This window comes from Oryctolagus cuniculus, chromosome 2 (assembly GCF_964237555.1).
Source record: "Oryctolagus cuniculus chromosome 2, mOryCun1.1, whole genome shotgun sequence".
Taxonomy (NCBI): Eukaryota; Metazoa; Chordata; class Mammalia; order Lagomorpha; family Leporidae; genus Oryctolagus; species Oryctolagus cuniculus.
Window position 1 is genome coordinate 136,434,782 of NC_091433.1, and position 13,264 is coordinate 136,448,045.

Below are 13,264 nucleotides of genomic sequence, written 5' to 3' on the forward strand. Positions count from 1 at the left end.
TTCAGTTGTGAGAACAGTGGTAAAGCAAGGGTTTTGAGGAGCTCCGTTGTTTCACAACAAACAACTCATTTGTGCCCAAATCAACAATGTATAAGCAGAATGCTTTTGTGTGTGATTAAGACAATTGAACATCAACGAATCTGCTTTTGCTATTAAGACACAATTAACAGTGACTCCTTCCACCTCCCTGCTTCCTCTGACACTACCGTGGTTCCTCACAAAATAAAAATCAATAAAATCAGTTTATGACACTCAGAAACAGTTTCTCATTTTTTCCCATTCAATAAAATGGTTGTGTTGTCAGTTGAAGACTTTAATCCACTCTATTGTAAGTAAGATACGACTTGATCTGGCCCTCCTTCTCTACGTGGGACGTCTTGCGGACTTGTTTTGCACCTAGGTCTACTCTGAGACTCCCAGCATGCTTCCCATAAAGCCATGGCTCTCAATGTGTGCTCCTGGGAGGTCTTCAGAGTCTGTAGAACTTTGTAATAAAATGAATACATTATTTCCCTTCTCACTTTCATTCTCTCACACACAGTGGAGTCTTCTAGAGGTTGTATAACATGTGGTGACATCATCATACTGATGGATAATGGCCTGTGTACTTACATATTCTGAGTCTCAAATTTTGTCAGTCCTAATTTCTAACACCAGGAGGTTTCATGGAAAGCGTGCATTATCTTTACTTCAAATTTTCCATGAGCTTTTTGAAGCCAGTTCATGTACAAAGCTCTTTGGGCTCCTCAGCCTTTAAAAGTAGAAAAAGGATCCTGAGAGCAAAAGTTTCAGAAACACTGCCTCAAAGACATGGACGACTGACTCTCTCTCCAATTAATCCTTGAGTACACCAAAGTTCAGTGGAAAGTCAGAGAGATGATTAAAAGTCAGAAAGTTAGATTTATGAGAAGTAGAAGGAATTGAGATTGATCAGTCCAGAGAAGAGAAGTTGGAGAGATGCCTTAATAATGATCTTCAGGTATGTGAAGGGTTGATGGACAGAGCAAGAAGAAATTGGCTTAAAGTGCAGTGAGTGAGATTGAAACTGGAGATAAAGAGGGATTCTCTGACAGGGGTTGTTAAACAGCAGAGCGGGTGACTGACCGGGCTGGTGGAATCTCCCCCTCTGGAGGTCTTTTAAAGCAGGATTGATTTCCATCTGTCTGGGATGATTTAAATGTGGCTGTGCCAGAAAGGGGGTGGGGGGATGCACCAGATGATGTCCTGGGCTCCCCTTCTAGTCCCTTGGTTCTATAATTAACGTGATGAAAGGAACCCTAGCGATTTGCTGTGAACGGTTTAGATAGTGACATGCTTGCCAGTCTAGGGTTAGGTCCCGTGTGGCAAAGCCAGAGGTTTTGCTTCATGGCTAGTGGTGATCCCAAATCATGTGGGAAATGCCTGATGGCTGGAGGAGTCCGTTGCAGGTCTGATTCAGAAGGATTGGGTCCTAGGTTCCTGCCGAACCTTCCTCAATGTCTAGGAACAATAAGAAAAGGAATTCGACGGATTGAGTTAAGTCAAGTGGACCCTGGAAAGGATCAAATATTAGATGCAGACATTTCTGCACAAAATGCTACAACCTTAAAGGAAACAAAAAGGAAAATTCAATCCTTAATGTCATGAAAGGACAATACCAAAACCTCTGAATGGCAGTGTGAGGATCACGGGCACTCTTGATTTTCACGTGTGTGGGTGCTTTTTTCCTCTTGCAAAGTTAGTGGAATTTCACTGTTTTCAGTTTCAAAGCCATCTTGCATTCTGGAGATTAGAGGTGAGAAGTTTCCCTGCCTGGGTCAGAGATCCCGAGAACCACCAGATTGCAAGGTAGTTTGTTTCCTTTGCTGATCACTTGAATTTCAATGAATCATGTGCTTGGGCCAACATAAGAGGAAGGAAAGAATGAAAATGTGCTGGGGGCTCCTCCTGTTGGATCCTGACTGGCATTAGGGACAACACAGTAAAAATCAGTGGAATGGCTATAAATGAGATTTTATCTAAATGCAGACTCAGTCACCATGGTCTCTGTTGACACTTAAAAATATTTGGATCCCATATTATCTTGGCTTGGGCTGATTGATAGAAAGCAGAGAAAGAAGTTAGTGAAGACCTCCTTGGGTACTTTTAGAGGCTGCAGGGTAATTTGATCAGATATCATTCAGGAAAACAACCCTGGCAGATAGCAGATAACCCCATTGTGGGAAATGATTACCAGGCTCTATCTATCTCCAAAAGATTCCAAGAGGCTACTGACCTCTCTGTGGACAAAGCCTTGTGTTGAATGAGTTGGGAAGACCAGGCCGGGGGCAGCATGATGAATAAGTACCCTGTCCCAGAGAGGAGGACAGTGGGAGAATTTCATGGAAGCTTCCAGACAATAAACCTCTCTTATTTTTAACACCCATCTCATGCAAATACTCAATTAAACGAAAGTATCCTTCAGCTGTATTTTGAGGCTCAGATTCATGCCCTTTAATGAGAGAGAGACAGAGAAGACAGAGAAGGAATATCTGTTTTTGGAAATCCAAGAGTTAACATAGCAAAGCATCTTTCCAAAAGGCGCATGGTAAAATATCACAGATGGAATTTTAAAATGAGGATGACAATATCCTTATTTCTTCTAACCACCCCTGAAGCTAAGCTAACTAAATAACAAAGGTAAGGGCAAGCTGCTGAGTAAAGGCTTATCACCCTGGTGGATTAGAAAAGGAACTTTTTCATTCCTGGCAGAGCAAACTTGTAACCATGAAGATATGAGTAAGTCTTTGTGGCTAAAAAGAGCGATGTTGCTGCTGCTGCTGCTGTGTGTTTCAGTCCTGTTCTACGCCGCTCAGTGGCAGCCTCTGCGAGAGGCTTTGGGTTACATCAAGGAGCTTCACAGGTGTGAGTTTCATCTTCCCTTCATTTTTCCAGATTGTTCTTCAAGCAGCTACCTCTGCCTGCTGTGTTCTTCACTCCCCCTTTCTCCAACAGTCTTCTAACCAAAGTTTTACTTATTTTCCAAGACTCAGTTCTCATAGCTTCCATACCCCCCGGAGCCCAGCATATCACTTACTCCTCCCATCACCCTATCATAAGGCTTAGTGCTACTTTCCTTGTATAGACTTCTCTGTACCTAATGTTCACTTTTGCCATTTAATTTTGGGCTCCCATAGGGCAGAGGCCAAGGTTTGTTTGTTTTGTTCTCCAAATATGAGCCTAATAACCAGTAGATGCCCAGTTAATGTTTTCTTCTGAGTTGGATTTGATTTAACACATCTACTCCAGAAGAAGGAAATAATCCAGATGCTACTAGTGCATCTCATTTCTGGAAGCATATTTAGAATCACAAATGAATCCATAAAACAATATAACTTACACATTCAAAAATAGAAGTGATGGGAAACCCATTCTACATGTGTATTTATTCAAACAATTATAATTCAATAGGACAATGACTGAAAGAACACATGTACATGTATGCACATGCATGTATATATATTTATGTACAATGCTAACAATTCTTGTCTTCATTTTAGTTCTTTTTAACCACAAACCACATAAAATCAAGAACCACTAGACTGAACAAAACATTTCAAATGTCAGATTGAAGTCCTTGGTGAATAATGTCCAGATTTTCATATGGAAAACAAAATAAAGAGGAATAGAACAAGAAGTGAAATGATCACTCTGCTTCTAATTTTTGTAAAAATCCGTGCCTCAAAGGGCAAATATAATTTCTAAATGTTGATACTAATAGTCACCATACTGAAAAATATGTAAAGTTGATACGTGAGAAGCAATATCGTCACTGGTTTTCTTATTTCTCCTCTGTCCTTCATGTGAGAAAAGTTACAGATTATTTTCAGGAGAGGAATATGACCTTTCCAGCACAAATGTAAATTGCAGAGCACATAACTTTTTCTTTTCATGAGAAATGATCTCTAGTTGTACAAAGCACACTTTACAATCACCAGGAACACGGAAAACACTGAGCTGGTATTGTTGACAGAGATACAATCATGTACGTTTTTCCACTCCCAGAGTACTTATTTTCTGTTTCCTCAACTCAATTTTTTTTTTTTCTTTTGGGAATCAAGTTTCAGACTTGACTTAATTTCTGCTCTGTGTGAACTTAGATGTGTGAGGTGTGTCTGAGTGCATGTTGCACCAGATTTTTTAAAGCTTCTTTTGAGAGATTTGTTTTTTGTAGAATCTATTTTACTTAGTAACATAGATTTTTTTTCTAGCTAAGGGCAGAAATCAATTATTCCAAATCCTATGATTTAAGGTATGGAAGCAGACACTCAGAGCAAGTGTCACATTGGCAGTGGGGGCACAATGACTAAATCATGGGTTATTTCCTATATTCCACTTTTTCAAAATTTTCGCATTGATTTCCTTATTTTTCAGCCAACTCATGGCCTTTGTAGAAACTATTGATCACAATACTAGTGAAAAGTGCGGAGTCTGTGATGTAAAGAACATATGCTCTAGAAAGATTGACATAAAACACATAAAACACTCCATTCTTCAAGAGGTCCTTGGGACACTTTCAACCTTGTTCTGAGCAGGATTCTCAATGTAGAATGGATTCCAAGTTGGGTTAGACCACAATGAAGTGTGCTGAAAGCCATTAGCAATTAAGAGCATGGCTCTGTGCTGATTTGCTTTATGGTATATTTCATGCTGTTCATGCACAGTAGGTAATACACATGGATTCAGCATAAATTTAATTTTGCACATTAAGTAAAGTGCAATAGATAAATTATGCCTGAAGAGGAGCCACCAGCTGCCGTAGCCACTTCAACTAATGTACCCCGGAGGTGTCTGAGCACATCAGTTGTGTCGAACCACTAATGCATCCTGGATATCTACATAGATACATTTGCTACGTGGAGCCAGGAGTAGCCTCCTGACTCTCATGGAGGGGTCGGGGAAAGGAACTGGTCCAGCTTCCTGGGGCTGAGTTGCTCTCCTGGGTTCCTGAAGTGGTTTGCCATGCCTGGCCTCATTCAAGGGGTTGGTGGAAGGGTCCTAGACAGGATTTTCCCACGACCTGGGGAAGTGAGGAGGAAGGGAGGGATCCACACTTACCTCTGCTGGCTTAGTTGAAGGATCCAGAGTCCATATGCAACAAAAATTCCACTGAGGATTCAGAAATCGGAAAGGATGCATTACTGCAAAGGTGGTTGAATTAGAAGTGCTGGGGGAACACTTATTTTTGAATTTCCTGGCATCCTTGGACCTCATTTCTCAACCTTAATGTTCACTTTACAGTCATTTTTTTGTATTTAATATATCTACATCCCATACAGGGAATTGAAGCAGAACACACCGAGGGCTTTAAGGAAGAAAACAGATCTCCTCTCTGTGGCAGAATTCATTTCTGAAGCCAGGAATGGTGATGACATGCTTTCAGTTACTGGAGATGAGTAAGCAGTTACAAGTTCCATTGGAAGTGGGGCTCTGATCGCTTTCAGCCAAACCCTGATAATGGGAGTTTCATCCTCTTGGCCATCGCCTCCTGGGGCCTCTGTGACTGCACCTGCTCCAGGCTTCTGCTCTTTCCCACGAGGTAGGGAAGAATGCCTCGTCAGTGCCTGTCATCGTGTCCTTTTGCCCATCGAAAGCACCCTGCTAGGCCTGGCTTTCTTCAAATAGTCCATTGCCTAGACCTTATTCTGGGGTGAATAGACTCTATCAGCAGCTGCTGCAACTTAGAAAAGGAAACTCAAATACTCTGAGTCCTGTGAAAGGGCACTGCACAATCAAATGGCAATGGCGTAAGAACTCACCATGCGCCAGGCTCTGTCCTAAGTTCTTTACTCGCATCATATTGTATAAGACCTTGGAAGTTCTGTTGTCCTTTCATTTTACAGAAGAGTAAATTGGGGCTCTAAAATTTCAATCACTTACCCAAGGGCGGTTGGCCCTGGTAAGAAGCTGAGCCAGTGTTCAAATCCAGACTGCAGATTTAGGGGTCAGCTCCTTCAACATCACATTACTCTGCCTTATGCTACACTTTTGGACACTTTGACTTTGAGTTGTAAGGTGTTTTTTCCTGGGAAAAACCCCATAGGCTTTCTTTAACTATTTTTTTGTTTTGTTTTGGCAACTAAAGCATAACATGTTGTCTTTAAATGGAAATATCATCTTGAATACAAACAATGGGATGCTCTCCATATATTAAATCTATTCATGATAAATCATTTCTGTTTCCTCTAATTTTCCAGAGGAAGATTTGGAGTAGAAAAGAGAGAGACTTCTATTACCCATGTGTTTATAGAGATCAGGTTCATCTCAGAGAAGACAGATATTGAAAATGTTAATGCAATTTGTAAAAATTATTACTGTGGACAGACACACTCTTCACTGAATAGAATTAAAATGGCTGAAATTGGGCATTGGATTCTCAGGGTTCTATGCTTAAATTGACATAAAATTACCTGCAGACTCCAGACACATCAGTTAACCCATCTGCATTTTCATTGCCTAGCTAACCCTCATTTTTTCATTTAGGGTTCTGTGGTTGTAGGTTGTAGGCAACAGACTGTCATTTAGACAGGAAAGACATTTACTTGATGATTATTGCATGGCTCAAAGAAGTGATGGGAAGGTGGTAGAACAAAGTGCTAAGTACTGGCATCCAGGCGCTAGCACAAATCAGACACTTTTTGGTGGTATACAACTACTGGGAAGAAATCCACCAAAGCCATCCACTTATCCCCTCCTGTTATTGCACTGTCTGTTGAAGAGTCAGTGTTCTGGGGGGACTAAGTCAGATGCAGCCAGCTGGGAGATTGGGGATTATAAGGACAAAGCACCTTAACATTAAAGAAGGCAGAGGCAACTCCCCTCAAGGGAATCAGAATTGAAAAATGGACATAGAGTGGTCAACCTCTGCCTCCACAGTTACACTACAACACTCAATGGACAAGACTAAGAACCATGTTCTATGCCACCAAGAATAACTGGTAGAGTGTTTTGAACTTCTATGATGTAGTTCTGAGAATCTCGGTTATTTGTTGAGTCACATGACCTTGAGCAAGTTTTGTTTCTATTGTAAAACTAAAAAGTTTAAGAGTTAAATTTGTGCTTCATTTTTAAAGCCTGTGAGCTTGTATTACCTGGTTCTGTTTTACATCTTTATCTTGTGATTTCCTTTTTGCTTTATGTTGACTTCTAATTTATGTATATTCCTAAGTTGCCCAGAATCCTTTTTGCAAAAAGCCCATGTATAAATGGACCAATGCAATCATTTTTTAGGATTTTTTTTAAAGATTTTATTTCTTTTTTTGAGAGGTAGCGTTACAGATATACAGAGGGAGAGATGGAGAGAAAGGTCTTCTATCTGCTGGTTTGCTCCCCAAATGGCTGCAACAGCTGGAGCTGAGCTGATCCGTAGCCAGGAGCCAGGAGTTCTTCTGGGCCTCCCATGAGGGTGCAGGGGCCCAAGCACTTGGGCTGTCTTCCACTGCTTTCCCAGGCAACACGCAGAAAGCTGGATCTGAAGACGAGTAGCTGGGACATGAACTGGTGCTCACATGGGACACTGGCGGCGCAGGTGGAGGCCCAGCCAACTATGCCACAGCACTGGCCCCCTTAGGATTCTTTTCTAATTTTAATGTCCTATTGTTCTTATTCAGAAAAATTGAGTATTTGAATGAAGAGAATATGTTCTCTTAAATTCAAGTATAATACCAGAGTCAACCTCTCTTGATTGATACCCAAAACCCAGTTGCTTTTTAAATCTCTTTGCTTGAAGTCACATGCAGAAGAAAGCAATACCATAGAAGTAAGAGGAAGGGTAATTATTTCCCTGGAGAACAATAATTCTGCAATAAATTTCAAAAACAGCACAATTTATCAAATTAAGCTTAGAGTCAAGGATATTAAATAGAGTTAACTTTGTAGAATTAAATTCTGATACCACAGGCTTCAAATGTTACTTTAAATGTATTCATTTTGAGAGAAATTAGTGGAGGGATCCTTAAGGCTTTGATTTGTGATTTTTTTTTAAGATTTATTTATTTATTTGAAAGGCAGAGTTACATTACAACAGGCAGAGGCAGAGAGAGAGAGGGGTCTTCCATTCTCTAGTTCACTCCCCAGATTGTCACAATGGCTGGAGCTGTGCTGATCCAAAGCCAGGAGCCGGGAGCTTCTTGCAGGTCTCCCACACAGGTGCAGGTGCCCAAGGATTTGGGCCATCTTCAACTGCTTTCCCAGGCCATAGCAGAGTGCTGGGTCAGAAATGGAGCTGCTGGGACTCGAACCAGCATTCATATGGGAAGCTGGCACCGCAGACAGCGGCTTTACCCACTATGCCACAATGCCAGCCCCTGGGTTTTGTTTTTAAAGTCTGGAAGAGTGAAACCTGTTTTACACCAGGCAGGATATAATGACTCTATGTGTATGTGTGCACTTTATTTTTATATTAATAGACTGCTGAATAAGCAGTATTGATAGCAGCATCCCCTTCAAAGAAAAGTTGTACTTTCCAGTCATGCTTCTGTGCCTTGGCAGCTCCACATGGAAACAGTGCTTCTTTGATCCTATATTTAGTGCTGATATTGTTTATGTTTGAATGTTAAAAATAACTCTTTAAAGCTACATGCCCTAAGGTTAATAATAAAGGCAAATTCTCACCTTTTAGACAAGTTTGCATGAAGTCTTGGGCCACCTTCTGTGGCCATATACTTAGCTGCAATGCCCAAGAGGGCTTGAATCGAGTGGTAATTCCTGATGAAAACCTTCCCTCTCAACTCTCTCCTATACATATGTGCTCTAGCCCATGAAATGCTATTTTGACTGTCTTCTTGGCCAGCCTTTGCTCAAGAGAATCACTAAACCATTAATCTTAAAATTTAACAGAATGATATAGAAGGTATGAAAAGAGAACACGGAAACAACACAGTGACACACATACTTATCCATCTACTTACCTATCAAGTGTTGATCGAACAGTCTATCTGTCCTTCAATCTAATAGATATTTTCTCTCTCTTTTTTTTTTTTTTTGCTTTAATCTGGGGGAATAATTCACAAATGGAAAGACGGAAATCGGCCCTCTCTTACTTAATTTAGATGCCATCTTTCCCAAAGTGCTGAGTATTGTCAGACTCTCCTGCACTCTCTCATTAATATTAACCATTTCCTCTAAAGTGTCTTACCCTTTGACTCACCGTGCTTTAAGGAGCCATTATTTTTATAATGGTTTCTAAGTCACCATCAAAGAATTCTAGGATCTTTGAAGCATACAGGAAATCAACATTATCAGTCCTTTGGCCTTTGCAGGTAGTGTGAAGTAATTTTTCTAAGGCCTGGAGAAATTATAGTTGGGTCCCTCTATATAAGTTGAAGTCCATTCAAATCGACCATATTGTTATCAATGTCACTCTATTATAGTATAGATCACTACTGGAAAACCTTTTGTGTCTGTGCATTGTACTGCTACAGATAACACATGTTCTGCTCAGAGCTAGGGTATTTGTGTAGAAGAAAACTGAGACTATGTGTGGCCACTTCAACCTAATCTAGTTGAGAACTGAAATTCTTTTCAATCTGTTTACTGGTTGGTAATCAGGTTGGTAGTTTATGGGTGGGGATAGGGAAGGCTGTTAATGTTTGGTTTTGGTTTCTTTTCTGGTGACATCAAACAGGTGACTGTATGGCTTAGTAATCAGAGATGAACTATTCCCAAAAGTGTCTGTGTTGAATACATTCATTGATTGCTACTGATTAATCAAATCTCGTTAGTCTATCCTTGGACTACAAACCCAAACTCATTCCAAACTTGCTTCTACAACACCACATGTGACAGCTCTGTGATCTTGCCAAACCACCTGAAACGAATTATTTTCTTTGCACGCAAAAAATAATTGTCAGTTCTTTAAAGTTCAGACTGTAAAGGTTTTAAGTAATCAAAACCTTTTCTACACCTTGGGAGCACTCCCAAAGGTTAAATACATTTCTCTTCTAGCATCTACAAGATCATTATGGAAGAAGGGAAAAGTTTCTTCTTTGAAAAGGCATGAAAACCAAGTAGTTATTTGTGCCTGTAAATCCTTTTGGGTCCAAAGAACCAGCAAGATAATAAATTGTTTTGCTAAAAACAGGAAGTTTGGCAAAGATGCAAAAGTACAGCTAAACTTTGGCCAGGCAACCCAAAACATTGTGTTCTTCTTTGAAAGGATTTCTAGCAAGAAAAAAGTAGAGTGCCTTGAATACATAGTTTCAGAAACAGTGAAGGCATCTGGCAACACGAACTGCTTGCCAAGCTTGTGGTTGTGCTGTGCTTGCTGATGGAAAGATGTGCCAGTTTTCAATGACTTATGTCATGCACAGCTGGAAACCCACGCATAAATAAGACCTCGAGTGTTGTGAAGACTGAAAAGATTCGAACAAACCTTCTCCCCTGCCTTTTTCTCTGCCTTCACCCAAACTGTAAAAAAAAAAATATTAAAGAAAAAGATTTATTGGGAGTTGAGATGGAGAAACGCCGACCTTGGGTTTCTCAGGGAAGCCTGTTTCTAGGCAAGAGTGCTGCATGGGTTAGACACACTCTGGAAATTGTTAGTTTCCACTCCCCTGCCCCCTTCAAATTCTTCATAGTCCCTGTTGCCAGCTTTATTAATATGATTGTGATTATGTGGCATCTGTTTTGGACATAGCCGATTGGATTGTAATTTCTACTCTAGTCCATCAGTTTGGAAAGACTTCAAACTGTGGGCCAGAAAAGAAAAATAAATTAACCCAGGGCATCTGGGAAGAAGAGCACTGTGCTTCTGTCCATTGGAGCTGCAGGGAACCCTGGCACGTCCTGACTGGAGGCAAAGGCGCTGGGGCAATGGAGCTCCTGGGGCTTGTCGGACGTCTTCCAGCGGGCAGTGGCCTCGGGGCTCCTTCGGTTCTGGCTCTACACTGGGGGATTCAGCTTGCAGTTTTGGTTTAGGATTTCAGCAGAGGAACTCCTAGTTGTAGTTCTTGCCACCTAGTCGAGACTGAATACACATATCCAGCCTGCTTGGTTTCTTGAGTAGTGGGAGCAGGACATGGAGCATTCCTTGAAGGTCACCAAGCAGGGCGTGCACCCTACCCGAGGGAGCTTGTGAGCACCTGCCACTGGGGACCAAGGGCATGTCAGAGGTAACTGGCTCCTGTCTTCCTTCTCATGAGGTGGTTTCTCTCTGGTCACAGTTCTCCTTTCCCTGGGCTTTCGTGACTGGCTGAACCTTTGCAGAATGTCTTGATTACAATTTCAAAATGTCTTCTCCTGGGGGACCGCTGAGGAGGCCAGCAGTGCACTGCAGTGATGGAGCGGGGATGTGGACTTCTGGCTGTGGCTTCTCACCGAGATGACTCTCTCTTCCCTGAGGTTTCTTCCTCTGTTGATGAGTCCTGATAACGGCTCCTACCTCGACCAGTGGAGAGGAGTAAATAACCGAACAGCACACCCGGCTGCTCACCGGCTGCCATGGGCATGGGAAGGGCCACGCTCTGATTTTCCCCAGGAGGTGGAAATGTTTTTGGCTTTCTCTGTTTGCATTTGTTCTTTTAGAGCAGAATAGTACCAGCTCTGAGACTGCTTAATTTTAAAAAGTACGAAAGTATGCAGCCCTTATTTGCTGATTGTAAAATGATTAAATGTTTATTTTATAGGCTTTTCAGGGGAGAAAGGAAACATGAAAGAACCGCCTTTAATTCACCACCTATAAAGATGCACCTACTTCCTTCCAGTCTTTTTTCTAAAGTTTTGCTTTAACATTAAATTGGATTATTAAGTTTAAATCATTAAATTTTACACGTAATTTTATAAACATGTTACAGTACATTAAATATTATTCTAATGTTTTAAAGATGTTATTTTAAAGGGTCTTAGAACGGTCTATTGTAGGGACATTCTTACCGGAGTTCAGGATTTTTCTCTTTTTTAAAAAAGATTTTATTTAGTGACAGGGAGGAGGGCATAGTGACAGAAAGGGGGAGCACAGAGAGAGAGAGAGCGAAAGAGAGCGAAAGAGGAGAGGAGAGGGGAGGAGAGAGAGAGAGAGAGAGAGAGAGAGAGAGAGAGAGAGAAAGAGAGGAGAGAATCTTCCTTTTACTGATTCACACCCAAATGTGTGGGGAGCAACTCAGACTAGACTAAGTTACTGGAATTAAGACTTATTCTATGCATCTGCTCTCCCACAATATGGTGCTGGGAGAGGAGTAAAAACAACTTTTACACAGCTGCCTCCAGTTCAACCAGTAACCTGCAGGAGCTGATCCCGCTCCTGATTGGAGGAGAGCAGCGTACTCGGCGTGTGGGTAGCAGAGTTGGGATTGGTGGAAGAGGACTATAAAGGAGGAGAGAGACAACATGCACCGGGAACATCTATCTGAAAGAACACCTGAGCAGCCCCCGAGAGAGCCGGCCGGCGGTGTGCCGCTCCCCCGCGGAAGTGGGGAAAGTGGCAGGGGGCCCGCCCCTCCACGGAGGTGGAGGGGTCGGCAGCCAACCCGGGAAGAACCAGCAGCAAACCCGGGAAGGGCCGAGCAGACAAAAGAACAGTGCAGGGTCCTGTGTCGTTCCTCCACAAAGAGGGGGAGCGACACAAATGTCCACAACAAGAACTTCGTTCAGGTCTCTCACATGTGTGGCAGGCACTTGGACACATCAGCAATCCTCTTCTGCTTCCCAAGCACATGAACATGAACTGGAATGGAAGAGATGGAGTTAGGATTTGAGTCAGGCACTCTACGGGATGGCAGCATCCCAAGTGGCCGCTTAACCTCCCGTGCCACATTGCTGGTCTCCTTCCTCTTTCTTTTCACATTTTTTTTAAAAAAAGATTTTATTTATTTTATTTGAGAGGTAGAGTTATAGACAGAGAGAGGGAGAGACAGAGAGAGAGGTCTTCTAGCCACTGGTTCACTCCCCAAATGGCTGCGATGGCTAGAGCTGAAGCAATCTGAAGCCAGGAGCTTCTTCCAGGTCTCCCACGTGGGTGCAGGGGCCCAAGCACTTGGACCATCTTCTACTGCTTTTCCAGGCCACAGCAGAGAGCTGAATCAGAAGAGGAGCAGCCAGGTCTGGAACCAGCACTGTTACAGGATGCCAGTGTTGAAGTGACTTCTTGCAGAACTGACGCCCCGGAGCCCTATCCCTACTGTAAGTAAATGCATGCACTACAAGTATGTGTATATACCACATGTATGTGTGTACTATCTCTATATACTACATGCATGCAGAGTCTATATATGTATCTGTACACTAGTATGTATATGGCTATTACATGAGG